At 41.7% G+C, this 23,954-nt stretch overlaps 1 pseudogene across 1 annotated transcript in view; it reads left to right on the top strand.

Annotated features, from left to right (window-relative positions):
* The window catches only part of LOC308640046 (mitochondrial 10-formyltetrahydrofolate dehydrogenase-like), a 49,674-nt pseudogene extending 30,548 nt beyond the window's left edge, over positions 1-19,126 (top strand). Inside the window, exons 14-23 of the transcript in view lie at positions 740-810; positions 891-996; positions 3,298-3,385; positions 4,114-4,207; positions 5,820-5,919; positions 8,352-8,450; positions 10,709-10,874; positions 13,182-13,287; positions 16,744-16,943; positions 19,071-19,126. The product of the transcript in view is annotated as a mitochondrial 10-formyltetrahydrofolate dehydrogenase-like (transcript). The remainder of the gene's footprint in view (positions 1-739; positions 811-890; positions 997-3,297; positions 3,386-4,113; positions 4,208-5,819; positions 5,920-8,351; positions 8,451-10,708; positions 10,875-13,181; positions 13,288-16,743; positions 16,944-19,070) is intronic.
* Positions 19,127-23,954: the final 4,828 nt, after the last annotated feature.

The following is a 23,954-nucleotide window of genomic DNA, read 5'->3' as shown; positions in this document are numbered from 1 at the left end:
GACAAAGCAAGTGAATAGCTCCAGTTAAAGACTAAGATTGTGAACTCCTTCGGATTAAGTTTGGCTGTGTATAACAGAAATCCCAAATAAGAAGCTTCTTTTTCTCTCATTTTGAGAAGTCCAAAGGCAGGCAGGCAGGCAGGCAGAACTAGTACGTGAGATGCAGGCTCCTTCCATCTCTGCCAGGCCATCCTTACTGCCATGTGCCCTCTACCCTCAAGGCTGTCTCAAGGCACTCAGGATAACCACTGCAGTGCCAGCCATTTCAGCAACATTCTAAAGTAGGAAGGAGGAGGAAGTGGGAGTAAAGGGTAGGGTGAAAGAGTATTTGTTGTAACTGAGTCAGTCTACGTTAAAGCTTTGGGCTTATATTTTCCACTGACCAGGAGACACTATTTTTTTCTGGGCACAGTGCTGTCGCCATTGTTAACTGGGGGTCCTACTAGGAAGGAGAGAGAGGAGAGTGGATATTGGGTGGGCAGTTAACATTCTCTACCATGCTTTGAGGTTGGAAATGGAGGAGACTTAATCAGAATCCTTTATTCTCTTGTCTCCTAGTTCTTTGAGAAATGAACAGCCGTCCCTCTTGGGTGGGTGGGGATGTATTTCTTATGTGTTTGACAATGCCTTTTCACATCACCTCAGAAAAATGAGAGAGGAGGGCAGAAGATGGATTCTTTGAGATGAAATTCACTACTTTACCTTGGTAAAGGAAGCGTCCACTTGTTCTGTTCTTCAGGGCTCCACGATCCCCATCAAGCAGGCCCGTCCAAGTCGCAACCTGTCCTTCACCAAGAAGGAGCCGCTGGGGTAAGACTCAGAGCGCCTCTGAGTGACTCTCCCGCGAGTGAGTCTGAGGCAGCTGAGGATGTCGCATCTCCCCGCTGCAGGGTCTGTGTCATCATCATCCCCTGGAATTACCCGCTCATGATGCTGGCCTGGAAGAGCGCCGCCTGCCTGGCCGCCGGCAACACCTTAGTGCTCAAGCCCGCGCAGGTGAGCAGGCCAGCGGACAGTCGCCCTCTGTGTGCTCAGCCACACACATCTGTGCACGGTGCCTCGCGATCCAATACCACGATGCCTTTTCCTGTGTCATGGGTGCCTTCATTTAAAATGTTCATTTTTAACAGCCACCTAATCATCCTATGGAGATTCTATAATTTAGAACTTCCAAGGTGGTGTAGCTCAATGAAACCCATTGCCCTGTTACAAACCAGTTCAAAACTTGCAAAATGCCAAGTGCCCAAATAGTGGAGAATTATGTCAAGTAACTATGAGACATCAAAATAAAAATATGCAGGCATGCAAACATGATCATACTAAATGTTGTAAAGATGTGGAAAATGAAGGAAGAACATGTAAAAAAACCCTATAATCGTGGCAATTTCATAAGAATATTTATGTGTGGATAGCAAGGAAATACTTTTAAAATAGATCAGGTAAACCAGGCACATTATCGTAATCCCAGGAGCGCAGGAGGCTGAGGCAGGAGGATCACAAATTTGAGACCAGCTTGGGCAACTTTGCAAGACCCTTTCTTAAAATTAAAAATAAAGGAGCTGGGGATGTGGTTCAGTGATAGAGTACCACAGAGTTCAATCCTTCATACAAAAACAAACAAAACCAAACAAAATTAGGTAATTCTCAAATACATCCATTACTGCCCCATACAGTAGCTCTTCAAGAAAAATGTAGTAGCCAATTTAACAGAGAGCATGTACTAAGTACAGTTCTTACAGACAGTGCTACAGTTCCAAGGTGCATAAGTCAGGGAGAAAACTTGGAGTCTGTTCTGGAAGAGTTTACAATTAGTTACTTATCAACTAATTTCTTCTTTTAACATGTAGCTATGCCAAATCTCATTTGGCATAGCTACATGGTAATTCAAACACAGCCACCTTTTCAAAATTCCTAAGTTATAGAAGTAAATAATGAATTCTCCCTCCTATCACTCTTCCCCAGTGAACCAGTTTCCCTCCTTAGTGGCAATCAAATGTTATCAATGGCTATTTATTTGTTTCTTAGGCATTCCAGAGATAGATACCTGTACATAAAAACACAGATTTTTTTAAACAAAATACATATATGTGCATATGTATATATGTATGTGTATATATGTATGTATTTGTAAAATACACAAAAATACACATATTGTGTGTTTGTGTATGTGTGTGTGTATATGTTTGTTTATATATTTGTATATTTTACACATTGGTTTAATCCTTGATGTGTTCCTATAACAAAATACCTGAGATTGGGTAACTTATAAAGTATAGAGTTTTATTTGGTTCATGATTCTGGTAGATGAAGGGTCCAAAGAACATAATGCCAGCATCCTGGAGACACACACACACACACACACACACACACAAACACACACACACACACACACACACTGATGGCTGCATCACAAATTGGTGGAGAGGTGGAAAGGGAACTGGCCACATGCAGAAGGAACCAAGCACATGGGATAGACTTACTTTCTACAGCCTCCTCTCAGCCAGGTGCAGTGGCATATGCCGGTAATCCCAGCTACTCAGGAGTCTAACGTAGAAGGGCAGGGGCTCATAGTGGAAGGACTACTAGTACACGTAGAGAGATTGGGAAGTACCACTCCAGTGTATTGTTGCCAAAAGTACATAACTTGAACCTAGTTGTGAGAAATTCAGGCCAAGGGGACAGTGCATGAAATAACTGGTCTGTGTTCTTCAAAAATATTAGTTCAATGAAATATAAAGGAAAACTCAAACTCTCCCAGATGAACTGAGACAATATGTATAACTAAATGTAAAACAAAACAAAACAAAAAGATAAACAGAAACAACCCATGCTCTTGGGTTTTCTTTTGCAATAATAGACATTGTTGAAAAAACTGGCTAAATCTAAAGTGTGATAGGTGTTCTATCAGTTGTGATTCCCCCAATTTTGAAAATTGTACTGTTTGTATGTAAGAGAATTTCTTGCTTTTAGTAAATGTGTATAGAAACATTGAGAGGCAAACAGTGCATACTATACATCTTACCTCTAAAGTAGTGTGGGGAGAAAATATATGTATATATAAAGAGGGTAAAGCAAATATAGAAACAGGTTAACATTTGAGGGATGAGGGTGAAGAATATGGAATTCTTTGCACTATTACTTTGGTAACTTTGCTGTAAGTCTGAAATTACATCAAAATATAAAAATAATAGAACAATGTAAAATGAAATGAGCTCTCTCATAACCATCAAAGGGAGAACCAGGTACAGGTGCAAAGGACAGGAGAGTGTGAGAAGGTAACTGCTGTCTGCCTGTCAGGTCACGCCCTTGACTGCCCTGTAGTTTGCAGAGCTCTCGGTGAAGGCAGGCTTTCCCAGGGGGGTCATCAACATCATTCCAGGCTCAGGTAAGCCCTCAGGGACCCACTTTGCTATGACCAGGGAGTGGCATGGGATGGGAGTGGCATGGGGTAGCCCAGTGGCTGTTTTCCCACTGGAGTCTTACCCTGAGTTGTATTAAAACTAAATACAGTTTACCAAGTTTAATGTACCTCACCATGTGCTGAAATCTTAAAGTAGAAATATAGTGTCCAGTGAGCAGAGGAAGGTAATGGGGGGCAGTGTACAACATCATTAAACTGACCCCGAGGTGGTCAGGTTTCTGAAAACTGCTAATAATGTAAATGTTCAAAATAAGTCAGTAAAGTGTGTTAACATAATAGAATTCAGTAGTCACGGTTATGGAGAATTTTAATAACATCAAAAATCATTGTTAAAATGACAATCAGGAGCCAGGCACCATCGTGCAGCCTGTAATCCCAGCTACTGGGGAGGCTGAGGTAGGAGGATCTCAAGTTCAAGGTCAGTCTGGGAAACTCAGTTAAATCCATTTTAATTTTTCAGTAACTACTTTGGAGGATAACAAGCAAGGCTTACCCACCAGTTTTTCTAGGTGAGGGGGTGACAGTCACTTAGAGGATATTACTTTAGATTTTTGTCTGTTAGTAATTAATACAAAAAAATATAAAACTATCATGTAATAAAAGCTTAGAAATTCTAATTCCATGAATTCACACCTCTCTCATGCAAGACCTGAGTAATGTTTTAACAACTGTTTTATCTCCTAATTCTACAGGTGGGGTAGCAGGACAACGTCTTTCTGAGCACCCTGATATCCGCAAACTTGGATTCACTGGCTCCACCTCTATTGGCAAACAGATCATGAAGAGGTATAGACTTTACTGTGTCAACGCTAAAGACACGTTAATCCAGGGTTCTGTTTTTGTTTAAACAGAGCACTTCTGGGGTTAGAAAAACACATCAGATGTAGAAGAGAAATCTACTTATCACTGCTGCACATTGAACTATTTGAATAAAAGACTTTCCAAAGCTTTAAAGTCCACAGCAAATAAAGCCAGAGCTGTGTTGAAATCTACCCTGTTGGTAACTTTCAACAACTCAGCACAAAAAGTTTCTGAACTAACACTGTGGCCCAGATTGTGTGGGGAGCATAAGTAAGAAACTGAAAAGATGTTTGTGATAGATTTATATATTCTAAATGACATGGATTCTCAAAATATAGTAATGTTGGTTTTTAAAAAACTGCTAATAACGTAAATGTTCAAAATAAGGCAGTAAAGTGTGATAACGTAATAGAATACAGTAGTCATGGTTCTGGAGAATTTTAATAACATCAAAAATTATTGTGAAAATGGTAATCAGGAGCCAGGGACCATGGTGCAGCCTGTAATCCCAGCTTCTGGGGAGGCTGAGGTAGCAGGATCTCAAGTTCAAGGCCAGTCTGGGAAACTCAGTAAGACCCTGACACAAACTCAAAAATAGAAAGGGCTGGGGATGTAACTCCAAGATAGAGCGCTTGCTTAGCATGAGGCCCAGAGTTCAATCCCCAGCCGCAAAAAAAAAAAAAAAAAAAACACCACCACTAAAAAAAGATAATAGGGTGACTCAAATGCATAAGGCCCTGGGTTTAATCCCTGCCACACACACACACAGATAATTAGGGAGAAAAACAGGATATAAAATTGTATCTATCCAGTGATTGTAACCATTTTTAAAAACATAAGAGCTCCGATAGGACACAGATCAGAAATAAGTAGGTGGAAATGGTAAAAACAAAGGTCATGGAGCCATAGAATGGATTTTTTTCCCAATCTGTCTACATTTCTGTCTGCATGTCTTAAATAAGAACACTTACATAAGACAGGAATGAAACAGCCAGCTTCTAAAATTGATACTCCCTGCCCCAGTGTTCCACTAGTCTAGTTAAAGATTGGATTTTCTTGGCAAGTGTTTATATAACCCAAATTCCTAGAGAATGGGAATTTACCTGCAAGGATCTCTGATCATTTGACCACACAAAAAATTTAAGACTTTTTATCATGAAAAATTCCTAATACTACGCCAAACACACGGAAACATACAATGACTGACGCCCATGTGCCCAGCACCCAGCTTCCCCGCCAGCCACTGCTCTGCACCCACATTTTGTCTTTGGATGAGTTTCTTACTGTTTCTGAGCTTCAGCTTTGCTTTCCAGGCCAACTGTGAGTAGCCTATGATTAAAAAAGCAAGGGCAGGGGGAGGCTGAGGCAGGAGGATCGTGAGTTCAAAGCCAACCTCAGCAAAAATGAGACGCTAAGCAACTCAGTGAGGCCCTGTCTCTAAATAAAATACAAAATAGGGCTGGGGTGTGTGGCTCAGTAGTCGAGCATCCCTGAGTTCAATCCCAAATATGAAATAAATAAATAAGTAAATAAAGCCACAGTGGAGGTGTAGCGGGGACACTGACAAAATGCTCATTTCCCGTCTATCTTCCTGTAGCTGTGCGGTAAGCAACCTGAAGAAAGTGTCCCTTGAGCTCGGCGGCAAGTCACCACTTATAATCTTCAATGACTGTGAACTTGACAAGGCCGTGCGAATGGTGAGAGCGGTTCAAAGGCGGGTGAACAGCCCGCTTCTGAAACACATTCCCCTGCTTCTTTATTGGAGGTCTTAAATGAGATTTAGTCTTCTCTAGTTATAAACAGGTACCATCTTTTTCATACTAAGAGCACTTAACATTTTTAAAAAGTAGTATTCATATAATTTCTCCAATTAAAATGTTTTCAAAAATGGAACATAAGTCACAGTAGTCATGTCAAAAAACTTCCAAAGACATTCTGATGTTGCTCCTGGCTTCTCCCTCCTTTCCCCTAACACCTCGCCCCTTCCAAGGTCACTACTTTTATTTGTTATACAAATCAAGACACAGAAAAGGGTCTTCTATTAAAAAATCATTGGCAGCCAGACACAGTGGCACGTCTATAGTCCCGGAGGCTGAGGCAGGAAGATCTTGAGCCCAGGAGTTCAGGGGCAGCCTGGGCAACATAACCAGACCCTGCCTCTTAAAAAAAAAGTAATTGGCAGTGTCACTCTCCTGGTTTTAGCAATGTGGCTATATAAGGTATTACTAGGGAGGAAGCTGGGTGGGGGTACATAGGGCTTCCTACTATTTTTGCAATACCACTGAGTCTTAAGCTATATCAAAGTATAAAAACTTACTTTAAGTAAAACTTGAAGGTTAAAAAAAAGAGTTGGGGCTGGGCGCAGTGGTGCACACCTATAATCCCAGCAGCTCAGGAGGCTGAGACAGGAGGATCACAGGTTTAAAGCCAGCCTCAGCAAAAAGAGAGCAGCTAAACAACTCAGTGAGACCCTGTCTCTAAATAAAATACCAAATAGGGATGGGGTGTGACTCAGTGGCCACATGCCCCTGAGTTCAATCCCCAGTGCCAAAAAAAAAAGGTGGGCTAGTCCTCATTCTTCACTTCTGAGATTCAGGCCTGCAGAGAGCTACCACTGGCACGGTTGTGCTGAGCCTCCTGGAAATTCTGGGGGAAGTCAGGGTTTCCTGTTCTGTGCTGTCTCCCAGCCTGTGCACTGAGAAGCCTTTCACATCCCCCTCTCTGTGATCTTAATGCACACCCACAGCCAAGCCTCATTGTGCAAGGGCCCATAAGAGAAAGAGGGGTCTGGGAGTGAAGGAGACCCGACTCCTGCGTGCGTATGAGGTGGCCCTTCACTGGCAGGCAGTGGCTGGGGATACGCAGGTCAACATCAGGGTCAGGACTCCCCTGGACGTCTAGATTTCTGCAAAAGACTGAGGAGTAGAAAAAGGGAGGAGGGACTTTTTCCTATACCATACTGTTAATTTTTTTTAAGTATCAATTCACTAAGTTTCTCATGCTCTTGTTCATATAACATGAATTAACAGGAACAACCAAAGAGTGCTGAGGGTGAAATAATGTGGAGAAAATCACATATAATGATTAGAGAGGGCCATTCCTTCTTTTTTCCTATCATCAGATATTCACAAATAGTTTGCTATCGGCCACCATTAGCCTCTACAGCATAGGAATGTGTGCCTTTACATAGAATTCTGGTTCCACCATAAGAACTTGTGAGTACAGGAAATACTATGCTATTTCATATATATATATATATATATATATATATATATATATATATATATATATATATATTATTTATTTATTTTACCCAGTTTAGGGAGGTTCCAAGGGGTGAATTATCCCCTAAATTTAGAAAAAGAAGATGCAACAAAACCCTGCAAATTAGGGCTCAGTGGGAGAGTGCTTGCCTAGCATGCACAAGGCCCTGGGTTTGATCCCTAGCAACACACACACACACACACACACACACACACACACACACAATGAATCTTCTTAAGCACTCGTTTTTTGAGCGCCTTCATTTAAAATATTTTGCAAACTTCTTGAAAAATGGATCTTCCTTTCCATGAGGGGCATGATAAGGAAGGCTTTCTAAAGCTGTGATTTCTATGAACCGACATACAGATTTTAAAAGCAAAACTTATTATACAAGTATTATATTTAAATGTATACAGAATAATCGAGATTTTTCTTGCAGTATACAATTTGTTCTTAGTGGTATAGACTTACTGTTATAAACATTTTGGAAAGTGCTCATGGACCAAAAACAGCTAAGTCAAGACTAAACATCTCGGGCTGGGGATGTGGCTCAAGCGTAGCGCGCTCGCCTGGCATGCGTGCGGCCTGGGTTCGATCCTCAGCACCACATACCAACAAAGATGTTGTGTCCGCCGAAAACTAAAAAATAAATATTAAAAATTCTCTCTCTCTCCTCTCTCACTGTCTCTTAAAAAAAAAAAGACTAAACATCTCCCAGCAGTTCTCACCACTGAGACTTCCAGAAGTCTCAGTGACTCTGTGTGTTGCCTGCTGTCTTCCAGTGACACCTAGTTCTCTCTGTAAAATTATACGTCAGTGTTGACTTTTTGGCGGTGCAGTCACTGTTTTGCCTTCTGTGTTGAAGGGCATGAGCGCCGTGTTCTTCAACAAAGGAGAGAACTGTATTGCCGCTGGGCGACTATTTGTGGAAGAATCCATCCACGATGAATTTGTGACCAAAGTGGTAAGGCATCTTCAGATTTGCTTTCAGTTGCATAGAAATTGCTTTTGTTTGAGCTGAGTGTGGTGGTGCACATGGCTCGAGAGGCTGAGGCAGGAGAATCCCAAGTTCAAGACCAACCTGGGCAATTTGATGAGACCCCATCTCAAAATTTTTGAAAAGGGCTGGGGTGTAGCTCAGTGGTAGAGCACTTACCTAGCATGCCCAAAGCCCTGGGTTCAATCTCTAATACCCCCCTCCCCCCACACACACACAAAGAAATTGCTTTTGCTTGGAAAGTACTTCTGGGATTTTTCATGAATTTTTAGGTTGATAACAATATTGTTATTATTTTTTTTTTAATTAGCCTTGGCTGGGGGTGTGGCTCAGTGGCAGAGCATGTGCTTACAATGCAGGAGGTCCTGGATTCAATCCGTGTTTTCTTTGTGTGCTTTTAGGTTTGGGTTTTTTTTTCTTCTTCATTATTGGGGATGAAACCCAGGTCCTTGTATATACTGGGCAAGCACTCTAACGCTGAGCTACAGCCCCAGGCCCCCAGTCCATTATGTTTTTATAAAATAAAAAAATGACCAACAGTCCTTTATTTTGTCTAGCAGTGTACTGACATATTTACAGTTACAGTATATGACATCTAGAATTTGCTTCAAAATAAACCAGGAAAAGCAGAGGTGAGGAGGGGAATCAATGGGCCAGAGTTGGTAGTTTCTGACGCTGTGTGAGGAGTACTTGTGGATTCATTTTATGATCTCTCTGCTTTTATATGTGTTTCTAATTTTTCATAGTCACAAGTTACAAGTCTGTGTGAAAACCTTAAATCTACTTGAGAGCTGTCAGTACCTATACCTTGCCCTGCATTTGTGGCCCATTAGATCCTTGACACTTCAGAGAGCTATACTCCTGGATTTTTATGAATCCCTGAATTATCTGTGAGAGGTGCATCACTAGATCCTTACAAGACTCTATTTTGCACTTAACATGACAGGATATCATTTCTTCCACTAGCATAACTAACTCCACAAATAGCTCCTGTTGGCTGGTTATGAATCCATAGACATGGAACTAACAGTCATTAATAGGACTGTTAAGGTAAATTCTGTGGCTAAAATAAACTCTAAATTATGCCATGTTGTATCATTATAAAGGTAATATTAATTATGAACTTGCTTATATTTGCAAAACTACCACCTAGCTTTTTTATTTCTCCCCAGAACCAATTTCCTACATCCCATCCTGCCCCCAGAGCAAAGGAATCCTCTGCATGAGAGCAGATTCTAAGAAGTCAGAGAGTGGCAGGCGGGGCAGGCAGTGGGCAGGGGCTGCCTCCTGAACTCTGCAATTTAGTTTGTGTCTCAGTAAAATGCAGCGTGCAGAACTAAATGCCACAGGCTTTCAGGGTCAGCAATAACTGGATGAAATTTCAATGCTGAGACCAGAAAGTTCAAGGATGTGCTCTCTCTGCCCATCAGCAAGCACCTTTTGCACATGAGCTTTGTGTGCTCATTCAACACCTGTTTCTTGAGCACCTGCTTAATACCACTTAATACCACACACTGTGCTGGGTGCTAGAAACATCAAGGTGAACAAGGTAGACATGTTCCCTACCAACTCAGAGCGTCTCCCCAAGCCCAGGACTCCATTCAAGCCCCTGAGAGAGGATTGCCACACCTGGAGTCAAACTCATGGCCCTTCGTGGTCACGGTGACCGCCACGGTTTCTTCTTATTAGAATTAGACTTAGCATCAGAAAACGCAGGAAAAGATCAAAACAAGCAAGCAGCTTGTGCCATTGGTTTTCCTCAGAATATTCTAGCAATTCATCTGGCTACACAATGAGAATTTCACAAAGGCAGTCTGCCATGTTTGAGCAAGGGGAAAAAAACAACAAGGTGGTCATTCAGAAATTCTTTTGCCATGAAGAGTGTGTGTATGCTGTATTTATGAAAATTCCAGAACATCAGTTGGCTATTTTAGTGGACTAACCTTCTGGATAATTTAAAGCCTAGGTATCTTACATCCTGTTAGCTGGTTGAGAACTTGGGCTTTCGACTCATAGTACGTAGTGGTTTGTGCACTTGGGCAAGTCACTTAACCTGTTTAGGCCCTGGGCTCTTCTTCTGTAAGGCAGAAATCATAAATACCTGCTTGCTCTGGAGCCATCTATTGACAGCTTCAAACAACACCCACCGCATGGTCAGAACCAGGTCAAGGATATCCATTCTTAACATTGAATTAATTGTCTTTTGTGGCCTGGGTGCTATTCAGGTGGAAGAAATTAAAAAGATGAAAATTGGTGACCCACTTGACAGATCTACTGATCATGGGCCCCAAAATCATAAGGCCCACTTGGAAAAGCTGCTGCAATACTGTGAAGCTGGAGTGAAGGAGGGGGCCACCTTGGTGTACGGGGGAAGACAAGTCCAAAGGCCAGGTAAGGTCCCCTCTCTAGAGGGCTTCAGGGTGCGGTGCCTGACTTCTTAAATTGGAGTAGATGGTGACAGTTTTCATATCAGCATCACCTTACTGCAAAAGTAAACACTTGCAGGTGTAATATGGGTCTGAATTAATTTCTACACCCTGCTTGAGCAATTAGCTGGGATATCTTCACAACACTATTTCCTTTATTCTTTCTTCTTCTTTTTTTTTTTCTTAACTGGTATTGGGGATGGAACCCAGGGACACTTTATCACTGAGCCACATCTCCAGCCCTTCCTTTTTATTTTTAATTTTGAGACAAGGTCTTGCTAAGTTGCCTAGGGCCTCCCTAAATTGCTGAGGCTGGCCTTGAACTTGCCTCAGCCTCCTGAGCCACTGGGATTATAGCACCCAGCTCCACAACACAATTTTCCTGAGTCTCATTTTTCTCCTATGAAAATAAGATGAAATGTGCACACCCTACAATACAAAGTTATGAAAATGACAGGCCCTTTGTTATAAACAAGTGTAATGAATAGCTGTTATCAGAAACCAGTGGTCTTGATTCCTGGCACTGAGATTTGATCTCAGCCAGCGTAGCCTGGGAGGGATTTGTTCCTCTGCCTAAAGTAAGACCTGGTACTGAAGTATGTGAACGGCTTAATGTTATGACTCTTGAAAGAAGGAACTAACAACCAACCACAAAAACTGCCTTTTCACCGGGCACAGTGGCCCATGTCAGGATTGGAAACTGTGGAGGCTGAGGCAGGAGGAGACCACAGGTTCAAGGCCAGCACAGACAATTTAGCAACACCCTGTCTCAGAACAAAATTAATAATAGGGAAGAGGAGATAGCTCAAAAGTACCATACTCACGGATTCAGTCTCCAGTAGCGCGCGCACGCACACATACACACACACACACACAGCAAATAACAAAACCTTCCGTTCCACTGTTACAGGTAGATTGTACAGCAATACCTTACTCTGAAAATTGGTAATTACAAGAAAAAAATTGAATATGTATCTTATGTTTCCTATATGAACTGAATTTTTAGGTAACTGAGTAGCTGATAAAAGAGACTCTTTTTTTTTTTTTCTAATGATGGCATCCCGGCTAATTCATGTAAAAAAAAATTAAAGAGTAGGAAAAAATCATCAGTTTGCATTTTTCTGATAGATGATACCATTGGTTCAGGAAATGAGTCAGGGTAGGCTGAAGTTGTTAGGAAAAAGGTGGGTGGGGAAAAACACAGCTCTACAATGGTGGGATCCATGGACACCATCTGGAGCCCCTGGTCAACTTGAGCACTTAAAGAAGGACAACTGGATATTATGCATCTTCTCATGAAATACAATGTGTGATGCCCAGGGTCACCTATGGCATGTTCTAAAAAACCTAAACACAGTGGTGCCATTAGGTCCAACTTTCAATTTGTAAGGGTTGGGGGGTGAGGTGGGAAGTTATTGTTTAATGGATTCAGACAGATGGTGATGAAGGTTACCTAACACTATGAATGTATTTAATAACACTGAACTATGTGCTTAAAAATGGTTAAGATGGTAAATTTTGTGTTACATGTATTTTATCACAATTAAAAAAAAAAAACATGAACTAAAGAAACAAATTTCACTCCAAGGAAGCAATAACAAGTTTAAAATATAAGATCTTCTACGGAACAACCGACCCAGTATCTCCAACAAGTCACCTGCCTGAAAACACAAGGAGAGGGCAAAAGCATCCAAAGTATTGAGATAAAAAGACCATTGAGAAATCTAGCAAGCAAATGCTATATGTAGAACTTATTTGAATCCTAAATTGAACAAATTGATTGGAAAATTAATTTAACTAAATTTAAAATTAATTAAGTTAATTGGAAAAAGTTACTTTCTGAACAATGAGAGAAAGTGAAATATAAATTACAAATAAAGAATGAGCATTAATTTTGTTAGGTGTGATGCTGTGTTGTGGTTATATTTTTTTTTAAAAAAGTCCTTATTTTTTACTGATTTGCCACGAAGTACTTGGGAGTTAAAATTATATCCTTGCTTTAAGATATTTCAGCAAAGGAAAAAAAAACAGCAAAAAAAAAAGAGAATATTTTACTGTCCATTGTATTATTGTCTCTACTTTTAATATATATTTGAAATTTTCAAATAAAAACATTAAAAAACAAGAACCTAGGAATACTAACACTGAGTAGAGACATCCTCTTGGTTTTCCCAAGGCAGAGAGGGGAAATTGTAATGTAATTGAGACAACTGTTAACTGAAGTATGGCCTCACCTAGAATTGACATTCTTTTCTTCTTTTTTTCCAAACAGGTTTTTTTATGGAACCAACTGTGTTCACAGACGTGGAAGACCACATGTACCTTGCCAAAGAGGAATCCTTTGGGCCTATAATGGTCATTTCTAAATTCCAAAATGGGTATGTTCTTTGGGCACAATTAGGTTTCAATTTGGTAATTTTTCCCCTCTGCAGTTATACTATTTACAGAGCATGACATCAACAAACATGCAGTTTTACCCTAAGAGTAATTAACTCACTAAATAATTAGAAGGATATGCCTTTGCTAACCATTGTGGATGGTAATTTATATTTGCTTCTCAGCTTACTTTAAGGGAAGGCGTGATGGGATTTTAGCTGGTTAAATTTGTTTTTGTACAGTTGGCATGTGAAATCTCTGTGGAATATGTTGATACCTGAGAAATAACAACCAGTTTTCACATTTACATTCTCAGGGAAGGAATTCCAAAAGGAAAGCATTTGGGAAATCTAATTTTGCCAAAGAAAGGGGGCTGTAATTATTTGGTTTCTGCATGGCCCATAAGCCAAATACTGAGTTTTTTTTTTCTTTTTAATGTTTTTTTTAGTTGTATATGGACACCATACCTTTATTTCATTTATTTTTATGTGGTGCCAAGATGGAACCCAGTGCCTCACGCATGCTTGGCAAGCACTCTACCACTGAGCCACAACCCCGGCCCCAAATACTCAGCTTTTTTTTTTAATATTTATTTTTTAGTTTTAGGTGGAAATAATATCTTTATTTTATTTTTATGTGGTGTTGAGGATCGAACCCAGTGCCAGGCGAGTGCGCCACCGCTTGAGCCACATCCCCAGCCCCAATACTCAGCTTTTTATAGCTATGCCCCCAGTTGCCATATATTCAACTGCAAATGGCATGCTGGTTGTCATCCTACATGAAACTTCCAAGATGTTCCACATACCAAGGAGGACCACATGGTAACTGGGTTTGTAAAACCACACTGCATATGATGGGATTCTCCCAGTGCACCTGACAAAATTCTTCAGAGTGGCTTTAGGTTTACCTCAACCAATGGGAAACTGGGAAACAAATGCCTACTTTGGGAAGACTTCTTGGTCATCAGCAGGACATTGTAAGAGGTCTTTGAGCACAGGAGGCTGTGGTGAGGGGTCATTTGCATGTGGATCCGAGGATGCTTGTTCCCCTTTTCTCTCTCAGTTCCCCCAAAGGAGAGTACAGGAGTTGTAGGAGAGTCTTAGCTCCCTTCAAGTTAGTTTAAAGGCAGTGCAAGTTTGAAATTGGAAAGAGTCAAGATGATCTTTGAAAATCCCTCTGGAAGGTACTATGTTGAAACCTGTGCTGTCTCTCAGTAAATGCAGCACAACTTATTTTTCCTGTGGTTCTGGAACAAATCCTGTTACTTTTCTGGAGCATCAGATGAAATTCTTGCTTCATCTACTGGCCGTGTTATAGAAAATGCATGCATTTTTAACCGTTAGGACCACACTGAATAAGGGGAGATACACCATGGAAGGCATGATAGAACTGGGCTCTTAGAGCAGGTTCATATCTCCTCTTATCGGGGGTGTACACAGAGTTGGCCCTCCATATGCAACGATTCTATATCTGCAATTCAGACAACCTCAGATCGAAAATAAATTGTATTTATTTATTTACTGGATATCGGGTATTGAACTCGGGGCCACTGAGCCACATCCTGAGCCCTTTTTTTTTTTTGTATTTTATCTGCAGACAGGGTCTCACCGAGTTTCTTAGGACCTCACTTGCTAAGGCTGGCTTTGAACTTGCAATCCTCCTGCCTCAGCCTCGAAAGCCGCTGGGATTACGGGCATGTGCCACTGTGCCCGGCTGAAATTTCTTTTTAAACTGCTTCTGGCCAAGTGTGGTGGTGGACACCTCTACTTCCAACTACTTTGGAGGCTGAGGCAAGAAAATCACAAGTTCAAGGCCAGGCAGGGCAACTTAGCCAGACCCTGCCTCAAAATAAGAATTTTTAAAGTGCTGAGGAAGTAACTCAGTGGTAGAGCACTTGCCCAGCATGAACTAGGGCCTGGGTTCAATCCCTAGCATCACAGAGGGAAAAATCTGCATCTGACATGAACACGTACAGACTTTTGTCATTATTCCACAAAAAATAACAGATATTTATACAGCATTTATGTTCTATTAGATATTGTAAGTAATTTAAAGATGATTCAAAGTATATGGGAGGAGGTTTGGGGTGTAGGTCAGTGGTAGAGCACTTGTCTGGCATGCGTGAGGCCCTAGGTTCAATTCTTAGCACCGCAAAACAAACAAACAAAGAACTTCCATAAACTTCTATATAGTATATGGGATGAATGGAATAATGTGCATGGGTTAGGTGCAAATACTACACTATTTTGTAAAGGACTTGAGCTTCCGCAGATTTTGGTACCTGCAGGGGTCCTGAAACTAATGCCCCTCAGACACAAAGATCACTGTATACAGAGTGGAAAGACAGGAAAATAACCAGACGTCTTAACACTCTCCTTTGACACCCTAGAAGTTTTCCTCTCTATGTAGAAACGGGAACACGTCACTGCCACCTGCCTACATTTTATAGATGAAATATTCCATGCTTTTTGGTGTTTTGCTTTTCAGTGTTTTGCTTCCTGTCTTCCTCTTTTACTAAATAAGCATATGACATGGAGTTCATCCGTTCAGTTGTTTGTTTTTTGCTACCGGGGATTAAACCCCAGGGTGCTTAAACACTGAGCTACATCCAAAGTCCTTTTTTTTATTTTGAGACAGGGCCTCACTAAATTGCTGAGGCTGGCTTTGAACTTGAAATCTTGCCTCCGCCTCCAGAGGTGCTGAGATTCCAGGGGCGTGCCTGGAATTGAGGCAGAGTTCACTCTCACATGATGTGGCATCACAGTATAAAGAAATGTAAGGCATAGTTATCCTTGCCCTTGGGGAGCTTCTGTCTTCCAGTTTTCAAATGGCAAACACACGGGTTAAACCAGCCACGCGGTTTGGGCTTCCATAATGCTGGTTGGGAGGAGTAGCGCTCCCTGGTCATAGCTGATTTCCACTGGCCACGTAGTGTGCTCTGGGCACTCTTAGCTCATTTCATCCCATGACACTGAGACAACTGCTTTTGCCATTTCATCACATTGCCCCAGGCGGGTTGTCACAGAGCCTGCACACTGAGCCACCACCCTGCTGCCTGTGTGGGATTCCGAAAGGCCTCGGGGAGGCATGATGGGGACTTCAGCTGTGTGTGCAGATTCTGAAGAGATGGAAGGAAAGGGGGTTACTCAGAAAATCTGGACACGGGGCTCAAGGAGAGGGGAGGCCAAGGGGGTCAGGGATGACACCATTGTCACAAAGTCACAAAGATGACTTCAGGTCAGATTTTAGATATGGATGCAAAGCCCAATTAAACTAGAGTTGTCATATTTCATTGAGGCTCAATTTCCACGTGAGCTTGAACATTTCATCTGTAATGTAAGCAGACGGCAGACACGGATCCCCATTTCTCCTCAGAGAGGAAAACTTCTAGGGTGTCAAAGGAGAGTGTTTTGCTTCTCATGTAATGAAGCTTCCTGTCTTCCTGACAACCCTCGCAGGGACATCGACGGTGTGCTGCAGAGAGCCAACAACACAGAGTACAGCTTGGCCTCCAGGGTTTTCACAAGAGACATCAACAAAGCCATGTACGTGAGTGACAAACTCGAGGCGGGGACCGTGTTTATCAACACGTACAACAAGACAGATGTGGCAGCCCCGTTTGGTGAAGTGAAACAGTCCGGCTTCGGAAAAGACTTAGGTGTGTCTGGCTCTATTTTTTTCTTTTAATATTTTTTTTAGAATTGTAGATGGACACGGTATCTTTATTTTATTTACTTACTTTTATGTGATGCCGGGGATCAGACCGAATGCCTCACCTGTGCGAGGCCAGCGCCCATGGCTGAGCCACAGCCACAGCCCCGTGGCTTTACTTTTATCCTACACAGTCCTGTGTTGCTGAATCACAGAAAACCCTGCCCTGTGTTTTATGCAACTCTTGAATGTGGTTTTGAAGGGTGTCTCCCTCATGGCAGTTAGATCTGGGTTTATAAAGGTACTGATTTATTTATTTTTTTAATGTTCAGCATGTTTTATGAACATAATACACTTATAGAAAAAAAAGACACAAACTGTGAGGGAAAGTAATCTTTTTTTTCCCCAAAGGAATATATTTTAGCTAAAATATGTTAATTTTTAAAAATCTGACATTCACCATGATCTTGGTTGGGCTTTTGTGGGGCTCAACAGAACCAAGAAAGGAAAATGGGTGGAGGGTGATAATAGCTAGCTAGCTCCAAAAATAAAGCCTGTCTCAGAGCTGGCTGGCAGTCTTTCAGAGTCAACACTGTAACTGGCAGGTTCGCTGGAAGTCCAAGAGCTCAGATTTTGAGTTTGTAAAAAGCCTAAAATGTAATTCACCTTTCAAGCAGTAGATTGGGAGCTAAGTTTGTGACAGGTCCTATTCTAAGTACTTTACCTCTTGTGTATAAGCAATTGTCACAGCAGCTCAGGAGATAGGTACTATTATGGTAACATTGTACAGTTTAGGGAAATGGGGCTCAGAGAAGATGGGTGAGTTGTCAAAAGTCACACAGCCAGGCAACAGCAGAGAGAATTAAAAGGCAGGTAGTTTGGCTGTGGATTCCACCTCTCAAATCTCCAGTCAGACATGTTTCAGAATATGAAACATTTGTGATTTAGTAAAATCACCATCTTAAATAAGTTTGGTTCATTTGGGGTATTTTTTACATTTTCTCTTTCCTGATGATTTTCAGCAATGTTATTTGTAACCATAAAAGTGGGAAATTTTTATTGTGAAATGAGGCAACTCTTCTCACTTGTCTTTTGATGGGATAATTGACAGCTTTTAACTATAAAGCATTCCAGTTTGCCTAACAGTTTCTTCCTCTCCACAATTTAAAACCCCTTAGCTCACTGCTTCTCAACCTTAGCTGCACATTGGATTAGATGCCTCTGAAAGCCTTAAAAAAATACAGAGATACTGATCCAATTGCTGTGGTATGTGACCTGAGATAAGAGTTTTCAAAAGCCCTCATTTTAGCTCAGCTTCCAGAATCACATGCTCATTAGTTTTACCATGGTATCCATTGCCCTTAGCCACTGTAGGTACCAGTGATTATATAGCTCAAAAACAGAAACAGGTGAAGAAAGGTAGAAGGATCTGTTTGTTTTCTTCCTCTTCTTCTTCTTGTTCTTCTTTTTTTTTTTTTGCTTAAATGTGCTCTTTTGTGTTTCTGATATGATATAAATTGCATTTTCCTTACCCTTAAAATCAGATTAAACAAATGATTCCCAACTCTTTCTGGCCAGTTCCCACCCATCACTGTCCGTTTCCCTCTTGTTCTGGTCTGCCCTGATGTTCCTCAAACACAATAAACATGCTTCCATCTCGGAGCCTTTGGACTTCCTGTTCCCTTCTTCCCAACTCTTTCCTGTGCTCCAGTCTGCTTCATTTATGTAATCTAGAACACAGAATCCTGGTCACTTCTGTGTATCTCATATGAACAAAGGAAAAAGATGTAACTCATCACTATGCAGGGAAATGAAGCAGGAAGGTTGACCAGCCAACACTGATTCTGAGCAGGCCTGGCAGCTGACCTAAGCCCTCACTACACAAAGTGTGGTCCGTGGACCACCAGCAGCATCAATGGAGAACAGTTAGGATGTCTAACCTTCTCCCAAAGTAGCTGAATCAGAACCTACAGTTTACGAAAGTCCTCAGCTGATTCACATGAACCTGAAAGTTTGAGAAGCGCTGGTCTGGGTGACATTCCTTTTACTTTGTGACCTATGCCCATGTCTGGAAGGCCAGTAGTACCACATCCAACTTTGAACTTGGTCCATCAACTGCTTTTCTCTTCCGTAGGTGAGGAAGCTCTAAACGAATACCTCAAAACCAAAACGGTGACTCTGGAGTATTAGAACAACGCCATCATCATCAGGAAACCCGGGACAGGCAGCCCCACTTCTCAATCCCATATGCTGGAGAAGCCTGGTGTGCTGAAGAAGGCAGACCAGCCGGCAGCCAAAACCTGTGCACATGGACCATGAGAGGGTCAGGCCACTTGTCTGGGCAGTTACACACATGCCTGAGTATTTTCTAATACACCTTTTATACCTTAAAATGACTGGCAAGTGTTGGGTTTTGACAATGTTATGTAACATACATATTTCTAAAATATCAAGGTCATTTTCTCTTCTAAAACTAATCTATCCGTGGCTGTCCATCTTGAAAACATCAATATCAAGCAGCTGTAAGATATAAGGTGCATTTATTAGAATTTGTGTGTACAGGTTTTAACTCCTGAAGCAAACCTATGGGATACTAAAAAGATTTTCTATAATTTTGCTTTCAAGGAACAGTAGATCCTATAAAGAATGTGAAGGGAATTTCTTTTCTTTTCATATTTGGAGTGAGATCCTTCTTTGTGTCTTTGATGTTCTCTTTTTCAATCCACTGTGAGGGTGATCAGCCCAAAACATTTCCTGGGGATCCACCTAGTAGATACGACATGGGATTACAACTCTATTATGTTCTGAGGCATACACAAAATTTAATAATGTGGTCTTTGACCTCACGTGGCTTAAATTTTACTCAATAGCCTACAAAGTGACTTTTATAATAAGACAGAGTGGAAAGTAACAGGCTTTGAAGGCCGATCTTGATTCATATCACACCACCTTACTATCTTTAGGAAACCGACACAACTTCTCTGAGCCTCAGTTTCCTTATGTGTGAAACAGGGATAGCAATACCTTCTGCAGGGCCCCTATTTTGAGGATTTGATTCGACAATATAAGAAAAGCACAGCTGGGCATGGTGGACACACCTGTCATCCCAGCTGCCCGGGAGGCTGAGGCAGGGGCATCACAAATTCCAGAGCAGCCTCAGCAACGTAGTGAGACCCTGACTCAAAATGTTAGGCTTGTGGAGGCTGCTGGGGGAGAAGACCAGTCCCATGTGTGAGGCCCTGCTCAATCCCTGCACTGGGGGGAGGAGAGGAGCACCTTGTGTTGTGTGCTGCTCAGAGTAAATACTAAGGTCAGCTGTTGCCCTCTACCACTGTTTTAGGATGACACTGAGAGAGGTTAATTAACTAGAGGTTAATTAATTGGTTCCCCACAACCTTTTCCAGTAATCATCAATTATTTGACTACTTTTCTCATCTATTATCCTAACAAGTGCCTGATACAGCAGAACAGTGGCAATGCTACCAGGGAAAGTCACTTTCCTTCCAGTGGCTTCCTTGTCTGTCACAGGACACCTTCCTTTCCACTTTTCTACTGACTAGTTCTGCTGCTCGCTGGCTGTGTGCCCCTGAGAAAGTCAGCTATCAACCTGCCCCAGTCTAGGTCTGGTATCTAAAAGAGGAGATCAATCCCTATCTCCCGGGGTATGGCAAAGATTCAGTTACGTATACAACACGCTGAACAAGTAGTGTGCCACAGTGCTCAAGAAACGGCAGCCGCCATGGCCCACAATGTACTCACATAATTTCCCATTTCAGTCAAAAGTTGTCGCGTTATGACCTAACGGGTCAAGAGGGGACCTCCTGAATCACAGAAGTCTCCAGAAGATGACCAAGCAATTAACTTCTATTAATCCTCCTTCTGAATTACAATTTCAGTGAACATGCCTATCTCTTAGGCTTTGAAGAAGCCATTACTTATTACTTAGGAGACTAGACGAAGGAAATGTAAGGCATCCATAAACAGCAACAAAATCAGAGGCAGAAACACTTTCAAAGGGAAGGATACCCGTTTGATGCTGCCATGATCAACAGAGCAACTGTGGCCTGTAGGTATTTTAAATTATACTAGAGTCCATTTGCCATCAGAAATTCTGTCAGAATGAACATTGGGCCCAAAATTACAGTGCAAATTTGAATAAAATGACAAAGGCATTATGATAAGCAACCACTTTTATTGTCTGTTTCCTTTGCTGAGACAGGGACTCCCGAAGTTGTCCAGACTGGCCTTGAACTCCAGATCCTCTTGCCTCTGCCTCCTGAGTAGCCAGGATTACAAGCATGCACCACCACACCTGAAAAGTGACCACTTCTCTATGAAGTGTTTTAACCGATTTCAAGTGATATGGAGTATCACTTTTTCAAATTATTTTAATAACAGAATGGTAGACAAAAATATACCTATTCTTCTGAACAGATTTTATTTTCTAATTAGCATTAATCTCAGTAGCAGTGTTATTGATCCCAAGCTTCTCTGAGAATCTGATAAAGCTAGATCCCTCTGTCCCACTTCTACCCTCAAATTCATGTGCGCACACATCATTCTGCAAGTATCTTCAAGGGATTCACAGATCTCCCAGAGGCTACAAATGGGCCCCAGATTAAGAGCTTCTGTCTTCGTAACAAGTTCTATAAAGTTCTTATGAGCTTGAGTTTCTATATCTGAGTGCTTATCATAGTCACAGGCTCCAATAAAATTAGTAAATGAATTTAAATTAAACACAATGATCTCCAGTGAGTTAGGAGGCTTAATTAACACAATGGGTAATTAAATCATCATTGTTCCTTCAAGTCACCAATTATCTGGATAAGCCAGAGGATAAAGCTATGATCTGATTAACTCCTGAACTTCGAGGGTGGACACCAAGCCCTTCTATTTTCCTCTGACCCCCGTCCTCAGGTCTTTGTGAAGGCGGCTCCCTTGGCTAACTCCCTTCTAGGCCTTTCCTCCCCGCTGCCCAACTCGCTAGGCTCCCACTTAAACTCAGCATTCATCACCTGGTACCGGAGGTGTGTGCCTGCCCACTAGATGTTCGGCATCCCAGGGTTGGCATTCTGTCACCTGCCAAGGGCCTGCTGTGTGTCTGACATCATGCCAAGCTCTCTGGAGACCTCTCTTAACCATCGCACTATCTGAAGAAATAAACTGAGGTGCTCTTCTCACGACCTCCACCATCACCAACTGCCACCCTCTCACACCCAGACCATTGTCAAAGTCTCCCAGCGGCTCCTCCTAAAGCTTAAGTCGGATGGTGTTGCCCCTCTGCCCGCGTTTTGCTTACAATAACTTAGTCCAGCGTATTCATCATGGCCGATCTACCTCGATTCTGGCCAGTTCCCACCCATCGCTGTCCGTTTCCCTCTTGTTCTGGTCTGCCCTGATGTTCCTCAAACACAATAAACATGCTTCCATCTCAGGGCCTTTGGACTTCCTGTTCCCTTCTCCCATCTAACAGACGTCTTTCTGGGCTGGGGCAGGAACCCTGATTTGTAGCATTTGCAGGCATCTTTAGGGCGGATTTCAAGTTACCAATCGGACTTCTCTGAACATGGAGTCGGGAAGAGATCCACTTGGTCAACAACTGAGCGTGGGCACCAGCAGAGCATCACCTCTTCCTCCAACCCTCCCACACAGCCTCATGGCTCCCTGACTTCTTTCAGGTCTCTCCTCAAATATCGTCCTATTCCGGACACATTCCCAGACTACTCTTCCTTAAATAGCACATGACTTTCCACTCATACCTTCTTTATTCTAACGTTGTGTTTTCATAGTACTTATCGCTGTCTGGCATGTATTTACCATTGATATGTTCCCATTAGAGTATAAGCTTTGTGTTTTGTTCAATACTGTTTCTCCTAATATGTAGGAGACACTCAATAAATATTTGCTTTCAAATGGAGAAGTTAGTAATCTGCCCAAATCACACAGCTCTTGAGTGTTCCAGCAACGAGGCTGGTGGTCTTAATGAAGCTGAGATAATTTTTATTCCCGATGCCTAAATCAGGACCTGGGTAGGAAATAGTTGGTACACACTAAGCATTTATCAATTAAAAAAATAAAAATTAAAAAAAGCACAATGGCTATTGTCTGCCCCAGCCCAGGGTAAGGAACCAAACTTGGTTTTCCTCACTTGCTCTCCAAGAAAACAAAGCAGAGGGAAACCTGGGCTAGAAGGAAGCTATGAAAGGTGGTGGACAGACATCAGATATGATGGGTGGGTTATTTTACAACTTCTGTATGAATAATGCCTAAGTGGATTTTTTTAGTGGTTAAATAACATAAAAAAATATGTAAAACAGGAAGGTAAGAACCATCTCTTCATACAGCAATAAACAACAGGTGATATTTGACACTGTCCCAAACTTTTGCAATGAACAAGTTTTTTTTGTTTGTTTTGTTGTACTTGTAGCCGGACAGAATGCTTTTATTTTATTTTTATGTGGTGCCGAGGATTGAACCCAGTGCCTTACACATGCAAGGCAAGTGCTCTGCCACTGAGCTACAGCCCCAGCCCATGAACAGGTTTTTTAAACTGTATTTAGTATAAATTGAACATAATTTTGTTACTTGCTTTTAAAATTAACAATATATCATAAGCATCTATGCCAATAAATACACTTCTGTCTATTTTGATGGCTTTAACTCAGCTTCTTTGCCATTCTTGAACATTTAGATTCGCTTTTTTGCTATTTTAAATGTCACACTAAATCTTACATAAAAATCTGTGACCAAAGTCATACTTATTTAATTGCTATAAATTCCAAAAGTGGAATTCCTGAGTCAAACAATGCAGTGATCTATCTATAATCTGTTTCCCCAAATCTCTGTCCACTGGGGAGTTTTCTTATAGCATCCTAACACCTCACCCTTACTGAGCACTGTTCTAGGAATGCAATGTGTATCAACTCATTAATCTCTTCCAGCATCATATTAAGGAAATCCCATTATCTTTACTTTACAACAGATGGAGAACTGAAATAAGTGGCTGGGCTGGGACTTG

The sequence above is a fragment of the Spermophilus citellus genome, assembly GCF_964194105.1.
Source record: "Spermophilus citellus genome assembly, contig: SCAFFOLD_264, whole genome shotgun sequence".
Taxonomy (NCBI): domain Eukaryota; kingdom Metazoa; phylum Chordata; class Mammalia; order Rodentia; family Sciuridae; genus Spermophilus; species Spermophilus citellus.
The sequence above is the reverse complement of the archived record's forward strand: the minus strand, read 5'-3'. Positions and strand labels throughout refer to the sequence as shown.